We start from the raw sequence: 16809 nt of genomic DNA, 5'->3' as shown, positions 1-16809 counted from the left end.
ACTAGGCAAGCAAAGAGGGTTTTAAACTAAAGAGTGGGGACAAGATATCAAATTTGGGAAGATCAAAGAGTAGAGACAAGGCAAGAGAGACAGGTATTAATATGGGAAATGGTAAACAAACTGTGACAGGGAGGGACAGAGAGTACAGAGAATACAACTCTAAGAGTAAATCAGCAGATAAGGTTAGAGGTTACAAAAATAATAAAAGGACAAAACTAAAGACTCTATATAAATGCATGTAGTATTCAAAATCAAATGGATGAACTGATGATGCAAATGGAAATAAATAAGTATGATCTGATAACCATTACAGAGACATGGCTGCAGGATGACATAGATTAGGACATGAGTATTAAGGGCACATGACATTTAGGAAGGACAGAAAGCTAGGAAAAGGTGAAGGTGTGGCTCTGTTAATTAAAGATGGTATTAGCACAATAGAGAGGATGACCTAAGTTCAGGAACCAGGATGTAGAAGTAGTTTGGGTAGAGACGAGACATGATAAAGGCAAGAAGTAACTTGCGGGAGTGGTGTACAGACCCCCTAACAATAACCATACGGTAGGATGGGGTACAAAGGAAGAAATAGCGGGAACCTATCAGTATGGTACGGTGATGATCATGGGGAATTTTAATTTGCATATAGACTGGAAAAATCAGATGAGCAAAGGTAGCCTAGATGATGAATTCATAGAATATTTTTTGGGATAATTGCTTAGAAGAGCACATTCTCGAGCCAACTAGGGACCAGGCTATACTAGACCTGGTGTTGAGCAACGAGATAGGCTTACTTAATGACTTCATAGTGAAGGCACCCCTAGGTAGCAGAGATCATAATATGATTGAATTTTACATTCAGTTTGAGGGAGAGAAGAGTAGGTCTAAGACTAATATTTTAAACTTAGTTAAGGGCAATTATGAGGGCATGAAAACAGAGCTAGCTAAAATGAACTGGCAAATTAGTTAAGGGGTAGGTCAATAGAGATGCAGTGCCAGGCATTTAAGGAGATATTTCAGAATACACAGAATAGATACATTCGAGTGAGAAAGAAAAATTCCAAGGGGAGGACCCACCATCCATGGTTAACTAAAAAAGTTAAAGATAGTATCAAACTTGCGCAAAGATGGGTGGCAGGTCAGAAGATTGGACAGAATATAAAAAACAGCAAAGCATAACCAAAAGATTAATAAGGAAGGAAAAATTAGAATATGAGAGAAAGGTAGCTCAAAATATAAAGACATAAAGTAGGAGTTTCTATGGTTATTTAACAAAGAGGATGTTGGTCCTATAGAAAGTGAATCTGGGGAATTAATAATGGTAAATAAGGAGATGGCAGATGAACTGAACAGGTATGTTGCATTGGTCTTCACTATGGAGAATATAAGGAATATCCCAGAAATAGCTATAAATCAGGAAATGGAAGGGAGGGTGAAAGTGAAACTGAGCAAATTGTTGGAGCTGCAGGCTGACAAGTTCCCGGGTCCTGATGGACTTCACCCTAATGTCTTAAGTGGCTAGTGAGATAGTTGATGTGTTGGTTTTAATTTTCCAAAATTCCCTAGATTCGGGTAAGGTTCCATAAGATTAGAAAATAGTGAATGTAACTCCTTTATGCAAAGAGGGAGGGAGACAGAAAGCAGGAAACTATATGTCAGTGAGCTTAACATCTGTTGTAGAGAAAATGTTAAGAGCTATTATTAAAGAAGTTATAGCAGGGGACTTGGAAAAAATCAGGGTAATCAGGCAGGGCCAACATGGTTTTTTGAAAAGGGAAATCATGTTTAACTAATTTATTGGAGTTCTTTGGAGAAGTACCATATTTTGTGGATAAGGGGAACTGGTGGATGTACTGTATTTGGATTTCCAGAAGACATTTGATGAGGGGCCACATTAAAGCTCATGGTGTGGAGGGTAACATATTGACATGGATTGGAGCTTGGCTGGCTAACAAGAAACAGAGGGTAGGCATAAGTGGGTCTTTTCCTGGTTGGTGGGATGTAATGAGTGGTGTGTCACAGGGATCACTCCTGGCACCTCAATTTCTTACAATTTATATAAATGACTTGGATGAAGGGACTTAAGTTAGGGTTGCTAAATTTGCTAATGACTCAAAGGTAGGTAGGATATATGAAGAGGACAAAAAGGAGGTGACAAAAGGGATATAGGTAGATTAGGTGAGTGGGCAAAGACCTGGCAAATGCAGTATAATGTGGTGAAGTGTGAAATTGTCCATTTTGGCATGAAGAATAAAAGAGAAACATATTATCTAAATGGTCAGAGATTGCAGAGCTCTGAGGCGTAGAAAGATTTTGGTGTCCTCGTGCATGAATCACAAAAGGCTAGTATGCAGGTACTGCAAATAATTAGGAAAGCTAATAGAATGTTATCATTTATTGTGAGGGGAATTGAATACAAAAGTAGGGAGGTTACGATTCAGTTATACAGGGCACTAGTGAGACCACATCTGAATTTACTGTTCCTTATTTAAGGAAAGATGTGGATTAAGGAACTTAAGGAAACTACATTGGAAGCAGTTCAGAGAAAGTTCACTAGATTAACACATGGAATGGGTGGATTGTCTTATGAAGAAAGGTTTGACACTGGTCTTGTATCTGCTAGAGTTTAGTAGAGTAAGACGTGGCTTGATCGAAACATATAAGAACCTGAGGGGTCGATGTGGAAAAAATGTTTCCTCTTGTGGGAAAAATAAGGTGTCACTCACTTAAGACAGAGATGAGGAGAAATTTATTCTCTCAGTGGGTCATGGCCCTTTGGAACTCTCTTCCTCAAAAGGTGGTGGAAGTAGAGTCCTTGACTATTTTTAAGGCAGAGCTAGATAGATTCTTGACAATCAAGAGGGGGAAGGTTATCGGGGATAGGCAGGAACGTGGAGCTGAGGTTGAAAGTAGATCAGCCGTGATCTTATTGAATGGCAGGGCAGGCTTGAAGGGCTAAATGCTCCTAAATTGTATGTTCGTATGTGCAGATAACACAGAGAAGGCAAGTAAGGATAAAGTATGGTGCTAAAAGGTTGGAGATTAGGGGTGTTAAAAAGATTATCTGTCAGTTAACATGTATGTATTAACAGGCCTTTCTTCTGTAGGCCACATAATTCAGAACATAATGTCCAAAGGAAAGGATAAACATAATGCTGCCTTTTGTGGCATAATTATACACATGGGTTACATTCTTTCCAACAATAAAAGTGTTTAAAGATCCATGCTCCTGTATGGTACATCTTTCATTATATTCATCGGTTCAGTCTTTGAGGTGAAGATGACCATGATCATCACCTGGGGTACTTTGATAGTGTTCCAGCAGGTACATCGGTAACTGTTAAGGCCGATTTGCAACCAGAGGATTTTGCTGCAAAAGAAGACAGGATACCACAGGTGACTAAATTTTGGATGAGTTGCTGGCACGAATTGCTGGCTCGGGATTTCCTCTCCTGGTGTTTCTCTCTGCCTCCGATAGGCATTTTTTTTCGAAATAGGCCAGACCATTTTTTATTTGGTTGTGCCGGGTGCAAAATTCCTTGTCAAGCTTCTCCCAGGACTCAAAGTTGATATCAAAACCCCTATACAAATCCTTCAGGGTGTCTTGGAGCATTTCCTCTGGTTGCCATGAGAGCACACTGCAGGTTCAAGCTGCATATATGATTCACTTTGGTGAGTGAGTGTCAGGCATTCTGACTAAATGACCAGCCCAACTCAAATAAAAACAGAAAATGCTGGAAAAAAACTCAGCATGCTCGGCAGCATCTGTGGAGAGAGCAACCCAATTAGTATTTTGAGTCCGTATGACTCTTCCCCAGAACGAAGGAGGAGAAATGTGATGGATTTTATACTTTTTAAGAGGGGATGGAACAGAAGGAGAAAAATAGAACATCAGGGTTAGGTGGGAGCTAAGGAAAAATTAACAGGGATGTGATGGACACAGGACAAAGGGAGAGTTAATGGTAGCATTAAAGACTAAAGAAGGTGCTGATAGTACCATAAATGTAAGATAGCAGAACGTGTTAATTGTAGAACAAGGCTTAGCACTCTGAAAACACATAGAAACAAGTGACAGATGGCTCTGTGTAGGAGGTGGTGGATTGGGGAAAAGGGATAAATAATAAATAATTTAAAAAAAAATAAAAATAAATAAAAGTAAATAAATAATTGGATTAAAAAATAAGCAAAGATGGAGGAGAGAGTTCATGGTCTGAAGTTGTTGAATTCAATGTTAAGTCCAGAAGGCTGTAAAGTGCCTAATCAGAAGATGAGGTGGTGTTCCTCCAGTTTGCGTTGGGCTTCACTGGAACATTGCAGCAGGCAAAGGATGGACATGTGAGCATGACAGCAGGGTGGTGTGTTGAAATGGCAAGTGACAGGAAGGTGTGGGTCATGCTTGCGGACTAAGCAAAGGTGTTCCGCAAAGCGGTCACCCAGTTTGCGTTTGGTCTCTCCAATGTAAAGGAGACTGCATTGGGAGCACTGAATACAGTAGACCAAATTCAAGGAGGTGCAAGTGAAACACTGCTTCACCTGAAAGGAGTGTTTGGGGCGTTGGACGGTGAGGACGGAGGAGGTAAAGGGGCAGGTGTTGCACCTGCTGCGATAGCATGGGAAGTTGCCGTGGGAAGGGTTGAGGAGTTGGGGGTGATGGAGGGGTGGACAAGGGTGATCCAGAGGAAGCCTAACTCAGTTGGACCTGTCTCAATATGCTGTGGTTATTTACCCTGCCAGTTCGGGTAAGCACCTCAGTGTCTGGCATTTTGTCCTGGCATCTGATCTTCAGGGGCTCCTGAAGGCAAACCCAATGAAAATGGTTGAGTTTCTTGACAGAAGGCTGGTACATAGCCCAAATTTTGCATGCGTACAGCAGATCAGGCAGGACTACAGCTCTATAGACTCTCAGTTTGTTAGGTAGACTCCATTTTTTTTGGTCCAAGGCTGATGTTTGAATCCCACTGAAGACTACACTTGTTTTGGAAATTCTTGCATGTGTCTGTCCATCGAGATAGGCAGCTCAAGAGCGCATATTGCTTAGGTGACAGGTTCTAGTCATGGACTGAAATCTTTGGCTCTGATGGGACTTTCTTAGAGCAGGCTGGTATATTACTTCTTTACGCTGTTATTAAGGCTGAAATTGTCACAGGTGTTGAAGAACAAGTCCATGCGATGTTGCATGCCGAGCTCTGAATCGGCAGCTAGTGCACAGCCTTTGGCAAACAGGAAATCACAAAGTATACCCTTGGAGGAGATTTAGTCTGGAGTTGTCTTAGATTGAGCAGTTTCCCATTCATGCATTTTCTGATTTTGATGCCAGGATCACCATCATGGAAGATGTTGGAGGACATGATGGAGAAAAATATGCTGACGAGAGTTGGTGCTAGTTCGCAGCCCCATTTAAGCCCATTTGTGACTGGGAATGGGTCAGAAGACTCACCATCACCCAGGACATGTGCGACCATGCCAATACAGAACTGTCAAATCATTGGGATGAATTCTCAGGGTGGCTGAATTTCTCCAGTGCCTTCCACAGGCCCTCATGGTTGACTGTGTCAAAGGCCTTAGTCAGGTCAACGAATGCCATGTAAATGTCCAAGTTCTGTTCTTGGTATTTCACCTGGAGCTGTAGGCCATACCATGTAAGGAAGCAGTTTTCCTTCCCTAAAGGGCATTCGTGAACCAGATGGGTTTTTATGACAATGGTTTTATGGTCATTTCAATTCCAGATTTTTATTGAATTGAACTTCCACCACAGTGGGATTGAAACGCTGGGTCTCTGAATTATCCGTCCAATGACATTACCACTATGCCACCGCCTCCTCATCATGTGTTAAAGTGACAAAGGATGATTAGTTTGTCTGGCTATGGTACAGTAGCAATCAAGGAGTGGAAGGCATCAAAGAACTTACCCTGGACTTAATCAGGGTTGTTCATGGTAGGGGTACACACACTGATGAGAGTTGCTTGCCTGTTGCAAGGGGAGTTTAAGCATCATCAGAAGATCATTAACATACTTGGGAAGGCAAGTCAACTTACTGATGAGATGTTTCATGACAACAAAGCCTATGTCAACTTTGTGTCATTTTTCTTTTCCATGACCACTCCAAAAAGGTCTGCACTGACTTCATTGAGTTGACCTTCCACAGGTAGATAAGTCTCACTGAGGGAGGTGATCTGGACATAGTACCTAGCCAGCTCTCTACCAACAAGGGCAGTTCTTCTCTCAGGTCTGTTGGCTGTGGTGCTGTCCATGAGGGTGCATACACTTCATTAGCCAATGGTAACCAGTGTCCGCTTTACTTCCTTTTTGAGATGGATGTATGACTGTATTGATGGGATCCCTGCCAGCTGTAGCATGCTTACCAGAGAAGTGAGCAGACAATGGTTAGGGGATGTTTCTAGCCCCTTCCTCATACTAGGGAATTCGGCAGTGAGGTCCTGTAATGGGCTGCTCAGTTGCTCAGGAGGCTGCCAAGTTCCACTTTTACATCTTCCCGGCATAAAACGACCCAAGAACTGAGCTGCCTGTGCACAGATTCACAGCTACAGCTCCCAGTGAATCCACACCTGCTGCTTTGTCACCCGCCCATCACCATAGGACATGTAACAGATAGATAATGGATGACATATGAACATACGAATTAGAAGCAGGAGTAGGCCACTCAGCCCCTTGATCCTGCTCCAACATTCAATATTTATTCATGTATTTGTCAAGTTGCCTCTTAAACACCACTATCGTACCTGATTCCACCGCCTCCTCTGGCAGCGAATTCCAGACACTCACAACCGTCTGCGTAAAAAACTTGCCCCACACACCTCCTCTATAGTCTTCTCCTCTCACGTTAAATCTATGTCCCTTAGTAATAGCCTCTTCCACCCTGGGAAGAAGTTTCTGACTATTTACTCTGTGCATTCCACTCATAATTTTGTAAACTTCTATCAAGTCAGCCCTCAATCTCCGTCACGCTAGTGAGAACAATCCAAGTTTCACCAACCTCTCCTCATGGTTATTAACCTCCAAACCAGGCAGCATCCTGGTAAACCTCCTCTGCACCCTCTCCAATGCCTCCATATCCTTCTGGTAATGTGGTGACCAGCATTGCACACAATATTCCAAGTGTGGCCGAACCAAGGTTCTATACAGCTGCAGCATGACTTCCCAGCTTTTATATTCAATACCCCTGCCAATGAAGGCAAGCATGCCATATGCCTTCCTGACTTCTTTATCCACCTGCGTTGCCACTTTCCGTGACCTGCGGACCTGTATACCCAGATCCCTCTGCCGTCGATGCACTTAAGGGTTCTGCCATTTACTGTATAATTCCTGCCTGTATTAGACCTTCCAAAATGCATTACCTCGCATTTGTTCAGATTAAACTCCATCTGCCATTTCTCCGCCCAAGTCTCCAACTGATCTATGTCCCGTTGTATCCTTTGACAATCCTCTTCACTATCTGCACCTCCTCCAACCTTAGTGTCATTTGCAAACTTATTAATTAGCCCAGTTACATTTTCCTCCAAATCATTTATGTGTACTACAAACAGCAAACGTCCCAGCACTGATCCCTGCGGAACTCCACTAGTCACAGCTCTCCATTCAGAAAAGCACCCTTCCACTGCTACCCTCTGTCTTCTATGACCAAGCCAATTCTGTATCCCTCTTGCCAGCTCACCTCTGATCCGGTGCGACTTTACCTTCTGTACCAGTCTGCCATGAGGGACCTTGTCAAAGGTTTTACTGAAATCCATGTATGTTACATCCACTGCCCTTCCATCGTCGATCATCTTCGTTACTTCCTCGAAAAACTCCTTCAAGTTGAGGCACGACTTCCTCTTCACAAAACCATGCTGCCTCTCATTAATACGCCCATTTGCTTCCAAATGGTAGCAAATCCTTTCACGAAGAATCGTCTCCAATAATTTCCCTACCACTGACGTAAGGCTCACCGGCCTATAATTTCCTGGATTATCCCTGCTACCCTTTTTAAACAATGGAACAACATTGGCCCTTTTCCAGTCCTCTGGGACCTCACCCATAGCCAGTGAAGATACAAAGATTTCTGTCAAGGCCCCAGCAATCTCCTCCCTTGCCTCCCTCAGTACTCTGGGGTAGATCCCATGGGGATTTATCCACCTTAATATTCTTCAAGACGCCTAACACCTCCTCTTTTTTGACCTCAACATGATCCAGGCTATCTACACTCTCTTCCCTAGACAAATCGACTGCTAAGTCCTTCTTTTTGGTGAATACTGATGAGAAGTATTCATTTAGTATCTCTCCCATTTCTTCCTTCTCCACACACAGATCCCACCTCTGTCCCTGAGTGGGCCTACCCTTTCCCTGGCTACCCTCTTGCTTTTTACATATGTATAAAAGGCCTTGGGATTTTCCTTAATCTTGGTTGCCAGTGACTTTTCATGACCCCTTTTAGCCCTCCTGACTCCTTGCTTAAGTTTCTTCCTACTTTCTTTATATTCTCCACGGGCTTCATCTGTTCCCAGCCTTCTAGCCCTTACGACTGCTTCCCTTTTCTTTTTGACTAATCTCACAATATCCTTCGTTATCCAAGGTTCCTGAAACTTGCCATACCAATCCTTCATCCTAGCAGGAACATGCCGGTCCTGAATTCTTATCAACTGACGTTTGAAAGCCCCCCACATGTCAGTTGTTGATTTGCCCTCAAACATCCGCCTCCAGTCTAGATTCCTCAGTTCCTGCCTAATATTGTTATAATTAGCCTTCCTCCAATTAAACACCTTAACCCGAGGACTCCTGTTATCCTTATCCGGCAGTATCTTGAAACTTACTGAATTATGGTCACTTTTCCCGAAATGCTCTCCTAATGAAACTTCGACCACGTGGCCGGGTTCATTCCCTAATACCAGGTCCAGTATTGGCCCTTCCCTAGTTGGACTATCTACATATTGTCTCAGGAAGCCCTCCTGGATGCACCTTACAAATTCTGCACCATCCAAACACCTAGCACTAAGTGATTCCCAGACAAATAGGGAAAGTTAAAATCACCCACCACAACAACCCTATTGCTTTTACATCTTTCCAAAATCTTCCTACATAACTGTTCAGCAATCTCCCACCAGTAATTGGGAGGCCTATAGTAAACACCCAACATTGTGACTGCACCCTTCCTATTTCAGAGCTCTACCCATATTGCCTTGCTGCATGAGCCCACCGAGGTGTCCTTCTGTCGTACAGCTGTGATATTCTCCTTAACCAACAGTGCAACTCCCCCACCTCTCCTACATCCCTCTCTATCCTGCCTGAAACATCTAAATCCTAGAACGTTTGTCTGCCAATCCTGTCCATCCTTCAATCTAACCTTGGTGTAATGTCACTGGACTGGTATTCTGGAGGCCCAGGATAATGCTCTGGGAAGCTGGGTTCAAATTCCACCAGGACAGATGGTGGTATTTGAATCCGATAAAAATTTGGAATTATAAGTCAGATGATGACCATGAAACCATTGTCAAGTTTTGTAAAAACCCATCTGGCTCACTAATGTTCTTTAGGGAAGGAAATCTGCTGTTGTTACCTGCTCTGGCCGACATGTGACTCCAGACCCACAGCAAAGTGGTTGACTCTTTAAAAAAATGCCCTCTGAACAAGGGCAATTAGGGATGGGCAAATAAATGCTGGCCTAACCAGCGATGCCTTAAAAATATTCAAAGCTCTGCTTCCACCATTCTTTCAGGAAGGGAGTTCCAAAGACTTGCGATCTTCAGAGAAAAATGTTTTCCTCACCTCTGTCTTAAATAGGTGACCCCTTATTGTTAAATGGTGTCTCCCAGTTCTAGATTCTTCCACAAGAGGAAACATCCTCTCCACTCCCACCCTGTCAAGACCCCACAAGATATTACATGTTTCAATCAAGTCACCTCTTACTCTTCTAAACGCCAGCGGATACAAGCCTAGTCTGTCCAACCTTTCCTCATAAGACAACCAACCTATTCCTGGTATTAGCTTAGTAAACCTTCTTTGAACTGTTCCCAATGCACTTACATCCTTCCTTCAATAAGGAGACCAGTATTGTACACAGTACTCTAGATGTGGTCTTACCAATGCCCTGTACAACTGAAGCATAGCCTTCCTACTTTTGTATTCAGTCCCCTTCGCAATAAATGATAACATTCTATTAGCTTTGCTAATTACTTGCTGAACCTGCATTCTAGCCTTTTGTGATTCATGCACTTGGACATCCAGATCTCTCTGCAACTCAGAGCCCTGCAATCTCAGCATTTAAAACAACCTATTCCCAGTACCCAACACAAAGTCACCACAACTCAGTTAAAACTCACAAAAACACCTGAAACCTTAAGAAAAAAAACCCCTCAGACCAATATCACCAAGATATGGCTGAAACAAGTTACAAGCTACTGGCAAAAATCATCAAGTTTTCGCCACAAACCTTCACAAAACCCTTAGACCAATATCACTACGATGTGGCTGAAACATACAATCCTCTACACGGTTAGTCCTTTTGGTGAGAACTGTAGGTTTGCGAGACAAGTTGACCCTTCCTGACCCTCCTTCTTGACTGCAGCCCAACAGAAAACACAATCCCCAACATGGCTGGTCTGTCTGGTGTTGACTGTAGGCCGGAGTCTATTTTTTTTTTAAAAATATACTTTATTCATAAAATATCAGAAAGAACATTACAAAACATTTCTAAATCACCATCACAAAAAGTATAATCAGATTCAACTTTTACACATGGATCATGAGGTGCTTCAGTACAATCAATGAATATTACAATCCTTTCAAGATGGTCATTACAGGCAGTCAGACAGTGCAGTGGCACTGGAGTTAACAACATATATCATCTTGCACTCAGAGGTGTTTCAATACAATTATAATACAATTAGTATTCAATGCATACATTCATTGTGAACCGTACAGCTCGAGGGGTCGATACAATTCCCAACCCCTCGGTGCACTGTGGCAGAAAGGTCTTAGGCAGCAACATTCCCCATTGTGCCTTTGCGGCAGCTGCCCCAAGCTTTACTGCGTCCCTCAGCATGTAGTCCTGGACCTTGGAATGTGCCAGTCTGCAACACTCGGTCGGGGACAACTCTTTGAACTGGAAGACCAACAAGTTTCGGGCAGACCAAAGAGCGTCTTTCAGCAAGTTGATGATCCTCCAGTTGCAGTTGATATTTGTCTCGGTATGTGTCCCTGGGAACAACCCGTAGAGCACAGAGTCCTGTGTCACAGAACTGCTTGAGATGAACCTTGACAAAAACTACTGCATCTCTCTCCAGACCTTCTTTGCAAAGGCACAATCCACAAGGTGGTGAACAATGGTCTCGTCCCCACCACAGCCACCTCGAGGGCAACATGCAGAGGGGGTGAGACTCCTGGCGTGTTGGAGGGATCTGACGGGGAGGGCCTTTCTCACCACCAGCCAAGCTACATCTTGGTGCTTGTTGGAAAGTTCTGGCGATGAGGCATTCTGCCAAATGACTTTGACAGTCTGCTCGGGGAACCATCCCACAGGATCCACCATCTCCTTTTCCCACAGGGCCTCTAAGACATTACATGCTGACCACTACCTGATGGACTTGTGGTCAAAGGTGTTTCTCTGCATAAATTTTTCCATAAGGGACAGGTGGTATGGCACAGTCCAAATACTTGGAGCGTTCCGCGGCAGCATGGCCAGACCCATCCTTTGCAACACCAGGGACAGGTAGAACCTCAGCGCGTAGTGACACTGTAGGCTTGAGTTAGGGTGAGCAAACTCGACCCTTCTTCCAAATGTAGCCCAGATTCACAGATCTGCTCTGCTTTTATAATAATTTAACTCGGACATGCCAAAACACATTTCCTGTTATTCCCAAGTCCATTTAGTTGATTCCACACAAAGTCCAGACAAATGTCATCAGCTCCTGCTGGTTGAAATAATACAGGGTTTTCCTTGGGAGATGTATCCAGATGAAAATTATCAGTTCTCATTGTATGAGCAATTATCTTGCTGTTTGAGGTAGCACAGTAACAGCACAGTAACAGTATTTGGCTCAAAAGTTGATGAGGTTTTGAATGACCGTTTCCAGTATTATTGTGTGGTGGCTGAATAGTTCCTTGAGCGTATTGTATTGATGATATGTCCTTTGTGCCATTGTATTGGGTAATCAGACGTCTTGATCGCGTTATTCAAAGTCCAAACCCTTTTGATGAGTCACTGTGTTTTCACTAAATGTCTGAGTTAACCCCTTGCTGCCCAGCCCTATGCTGCTGACTGCAGTTTATCTTTTTGAAATTTATAGCTCCACTCATGGAGTCCAAACATGTCCATGAGTTTGAAATTGTGTTCCAAAAATTTCCCAATTTGAGGGGATTTTGATCCTACAGCATTCCCCAACATGGCGCTGACCCACCTTCCAGACCATTAGACCTTAGATTGATCTCATCAGAATTTTATGGACTTCTCAAACTCTTTGAATATTCAAGCAGCTTTCAATGCTGCAGATTGAAGAAAATCCCCATTAAAATATCAGTGAACATCCTGATTTACTTTAATTATATTGAAAGGCTCCCTAATATTCTGCACACAGGAAGATGCAAGTGAAGGTTGTTAATCCAAATTCCCAGAAACATGATAGGGTCCCCCTTGTCCTCACTTGTCACCCCACCATCCTCCGTATTCAAAGGATCATCCTCCGCCATTTCCGCCAACTCCAGCATGATGCCACCACCAAACACATCTTCCCTTCATCACCCCCCCCTCCGGCGGCATTCCGTAGGGATCGTTCCCTCCGTGACACCCTGGACCATTGGACCTTAGATTGATCTCATCAGAATTTTACGGACTTCTCAAACTCTTTTTACTGACTGAATAATAATATAACGTCCAGGCCGGTGGGCTCTGATAGAGAGAGAGAAAAACAGAAAAGCATTGGCAAAAGTTTTATTGTCAATCAGGCACATGTCAGTCCGGTGGCAAGTGCATAGTTCCCTCGGGTTGAATGAATATTTATTCCTATTTTATATGCATGCAGATTACATTAAAACAGGAGATACAGTATCAAGGGCAGCTAATGGAATTTGGATTAACAGCCTTCACTTGCATCTTCCTGTGTGCAGAATGTTAGGAAGGCTTTCAATATAATTAAAGTAAATCAGGATGTTCACTGATATTTTAATGGGGATTTTCTTCAATCAGCAGCATTGAAAGCTGCTTGAATATTCAATCAAAGTACAAAATGTTGACGTGCACAGTATGCATAACCGAGGTTTTCCACCCATGGTGGTTGACAGTGCCCTGAACCATGTCCAGCCTATCTCCCGCGCATCCACCCTCACACCTTCTTCTCCCTCCCAGAAACATGATAGGGTCCCGCTTGGTCCTCACTTGTCACCCCACCAGCTTCCGCATTCAAAGGATCATCCTCCGCCATTTCCGCCAACTCCAGCATGATGCCACCACCAAATACATCTTCCCTTCACCACCCCCGGCAGCATTCCGTAGGGATCATTTCCTCCGTGACACCCTGGTCCACTCCTCCATCACCCCATACACTTCAAACCCCTCCCACGGTACCTTCCCATGAAACCTCAGAAGATGCAACACCTGCCCTTTTACTTCCCCTCTACTCACCGTCCAAGGGCCCAAACACTCATTTCAAGTGAAGCAGCATTTCACTTGCACTTCCCTCAACATGGTCTACTGCATTCGTTGCTCCCAATGCGGTTTCCTCTACATTGGAGAGACCAAACGCAGACTGAGTGACCGCTTTGCAGAACACCTTCGGTCAGTCCACAAGCATTACCCAGACCTCCCTGCCGCTTGCTATTTCAACACTCCACCCTGCTCTCATGCCCACATGTCCATCCTTGGCTTGCTGCATTGTTCCAGTGAAGCTTAACGCAACCTGAAGGAACAGCACCTCATCTTCTGACTAGGCACTTTACAGCCTTCCGGACTGAATATTGAGTTCAACAATTTTATGTCATGAACTCTCTCCTCCATCCCCACCCCCTTTCTGATTTTCCCCCTCCTTTTTGTTTTTTCCAATAATTTATATAGAATTTTTCTTTTCCCACCTATTTCCATTATTTTTAAATGTATTGCCATCCATTGTTTTATCTCTACCTTTTAGCCTTTTTCGATTCCTTCACCCCACCCCACCCCAACCCCACTAGGGCTTTCTGTACCTTGCTTGTCCTGCTTTCTACCCTTAACCAGCACATTCCTTTAGATAATAACACCACCTTCAACACCTCTTTGTCCTTTTGTCTGTGACATCTTGTGGTTATCTCCACCTATCACTGGCCCTTTATCCAGCTCTTCTTGTCCCACCTTTCCCCCCCACCACCTTAAACCAGCTTATATTTCACCCCTTTTCTATTTTTCCTTAGTTCTGTTGAAGAGTCATGCGGACTCGAAACGTTAACTGTGTTCCTCTCCACAGATGCTACCAGACCTGCTGAGTTTTTCCAGCTATTTTTGTTTTTGTTTTGGATTTCCAGCATCCGTAGTTTTTTGCTTTTATCTAAAGCTATTATTTTGCTTGGACCTTTCAGGCTGGTGATCCCCTTTAAAATGCCTTCTGAGCTTTTGACCTCTGATTTATTTTGATCCGGCTGACTACATCCCCCTCTCTCTTCAGGTACCATGCCCTGAAAGGGCATTGGATCCATGGACTTCCCTGCGGGCCCATGGTTTTACTTGGCAAGATACTGCAGTGGTTTGCTTTTGCCTTCTGCAGCTGGCTGACCAGGAAACACTTCCAATCTTACCACCTGCCATAGGCGTATCAGAAGGGTTTACAGGTTGGTACTCAACCTGCTTGGATACTCTGTGAATGCACCTTCTTTGACCATCAAGTCCCAGAGCAGAACATACCCAGAGCTTTTGGTGAAGCCACTTACACCACTGCACCCGGGTAGGGATGCTACCACTGCGTCATAAGACATCCTCCCACTGACTTACGCATTGCTCTTAATTCAGACAAAACAATTTTGAATTAGCTACAAATGCAACTTTTCACCATTAAATTCCCTCTTTGTATTCTCCTTACGCTTTTTAATTTGAGTAATTATTCACTTTGACTTGCTTTAGCAGAAAACAATACTTGATTTTCATTCCCTCCCTCAGCACAGATGGGAGGGGAATCCGGGAGGAGTGCATGTTAAAATATAAAGAGGGAACAACTTGACTCTATTTTTGTCACTTTAAATCTCAACATACAGAAATTAGGCCTTTGACAAAGCTGCTAGAAGACATGTGGCGGGCTCCCAATTAACCTTGCAATGCAAAGTCGTGGCTTGATCACATAGATCCAATTAAGCTAAGTAAGAATGATACTTTTTGCATGAGCCCTCTGGGACTATTTTATTTCCCATTATGCAGGAAATAGGATGCACTTACCAAATGTGGCCATTATTTCTTGGAAGAAGGGCCATTAACAATCATTTCCCACCGCTGTGAAATACTGAGAATTTTCCGGCAGGGGCATGGGGTGGGAGGGGGTGGGGTAGGAACATAGGAACTTAGGGGCAGAAGTAGGCCATTCAGCCCTTTGAGCTTGCCCCACCATTTGATAAGATCATGGCTGATCTGGTTGTGGTCTCAACTCCACTTTCCTGTCTGCCCCCATATAACCCCTGACTCCCTTGTCTATCAAAAATCTATCCAACTCAGCCTTATGTAAGTTCAACGGCCCAGCCTCCACTGCTTTCTGACTGAGAGAGAAAAGAATAGAGAAAAGGGAAGGGGCGGGGGAAAAGGCTTGGGGCTGGAGATCAGTTAGCAGAATAATAACATTATCTCTTTGATTTATTCACCATCGAACAAGACACTTTTCAAACAGACACTTAGATTCCCTTCCCAGAATCAGCGGTGAAGCCACTTACACCGCTACACCACAATTCCCCTCCAGGCATCAGCACAGAGACAAGACAGTTTTTCCTCCACAGGTGTCAGTTCTTTCAGGCTGGGTTGTCCTCCTGCTGTGTCTGCATGCCTGGCTGCCCTGCACGATCTTCTTCTTTCCTCTGTCTTTTATTTTAAATTTAACATTGTTATAATGTTTTCAGGTACCCTTTCAGACTCTTTAAATATGGTAGGTTATTTCCCAAAGATGAATAGCCTCTTAAGATGTGCCCTTAGAAGCCGAGGGTGTTGTTAGCAAAAATGGCTGATACCATCTTAGCTGGCGGATATACGGCTGTTTAATCACTGGCTTGTAAATTGCTTGAATGATTAGTTGTTGCTAATTGTTTAGATTGCTGAGTCCTGAATCTAAGAGACAACTTGACTCTATCTTTGCCCTAAGGGCTGATTTTACTGCTCCCTGCCCTGCCCCTCTCCCACCATCTTTGTCATATGACTGATTGTTGGCTTTGAGCCTTCTGCCTTAAAGAACAGCAGCCAGGGAGCCTCGATGTTTGACAAATGGTTGACAGGCCGCAAGAGAAAAGCAGCAAATAACTTCACCTGATCCCCTTGGATCCTCCGGCATGAGGAGTTTGCAGGCGCGCCTGCCACCAGCTTCTTAGAGGGTTCCTGATTCTGGGTTTTCAAACCAATGTCTGGAAAGAAAGATGGAAGGGCTGAATATGGCCAACCCCAGCACATTTCCATGGGAACTTATTTCAACAAGTTTTATTTTCCACACTATGGAAATAAATGAAGCTAAAAAGAATAATGATGAAGTTAAGAATGAAACTGTTTAATATTGCTGTCAAGATGCACATTAGCAAGTGTCAGCTTGGCTTAACAGTAGGACTCTCAGATAGTTGATTCAAGCACTATTGCAGGACTTGAGTATAAGGCTGACTGGTGAATTGTTGAGGAA

Source organism: Carcharodon carcharias, chromosome 1 (genome assembly GCF_017639515.1).
Source record: "Carcharodon carcharias isolate sCarCar2 chromosome 1, sCarCar2.pri, whole genome shotgun sequence".
Classification (NCBI taxonomy): Eukaryota; Metazoa; Chordata; class Chondrichthyes; order Lamniformes; family Lamnidae; genus Carcharodon; species Carcharodon carcharias.
This window is presented reverse-complemented; position numbering follows the sequence as displayed.